This window comes from Propithecus coquereli, unplaced genomic scaffold (assembly GCF_000956105.1).
Source record: "Propithecus coquereli isolate 6110/MARCELLA unplaced genomic scaffold, Pcoq_1.0 Scaffold31, whole genome shotgun sequence".
NCBI lineage: Eukaryota > Metazoa > Chordata > Mammalia > Primates > Indriidae > Propithecus > Propithecus coquereli.
In genome coordinates this window covers 1,137,937-1,138,286 of record NW_012148730.1, presented here as the reverse complement: position 1 = coordinate 1,138,286, position 350 = coordinate 1,137,937, and positions in this window count along the sequence as shown.

The following is a 350-nucleotide window of genomic DNA, read 5'->3' as shown; positions in this document are numbered from 1 at the left end:
TATTAAAATATTGGTAGCATTTATATACACCAACAGCAAAACAATATAAAAAAGAAATCAAGAAAGCAATCCCATTTACAATAGCCTCAAAAAATATAAAATACCTAGGAATCAATCTAACCAAAGAAGTGACAAATTTATACAAGGGAAACTATAAAACCCTGTTGAAAGAAATAGAAGAGGACACACAAAAAAAATGGAAAGATATTCCATGCTCATGGATTAGAAGAATTAATATTGTTAAAATGACACCACCACTAAAATCAATTTACAGATTTAATGGAATCTCTATCAACATACCATTGACATTCTCACGGAAATAGAAAAAAAATCCTAAAATGTATACAGAA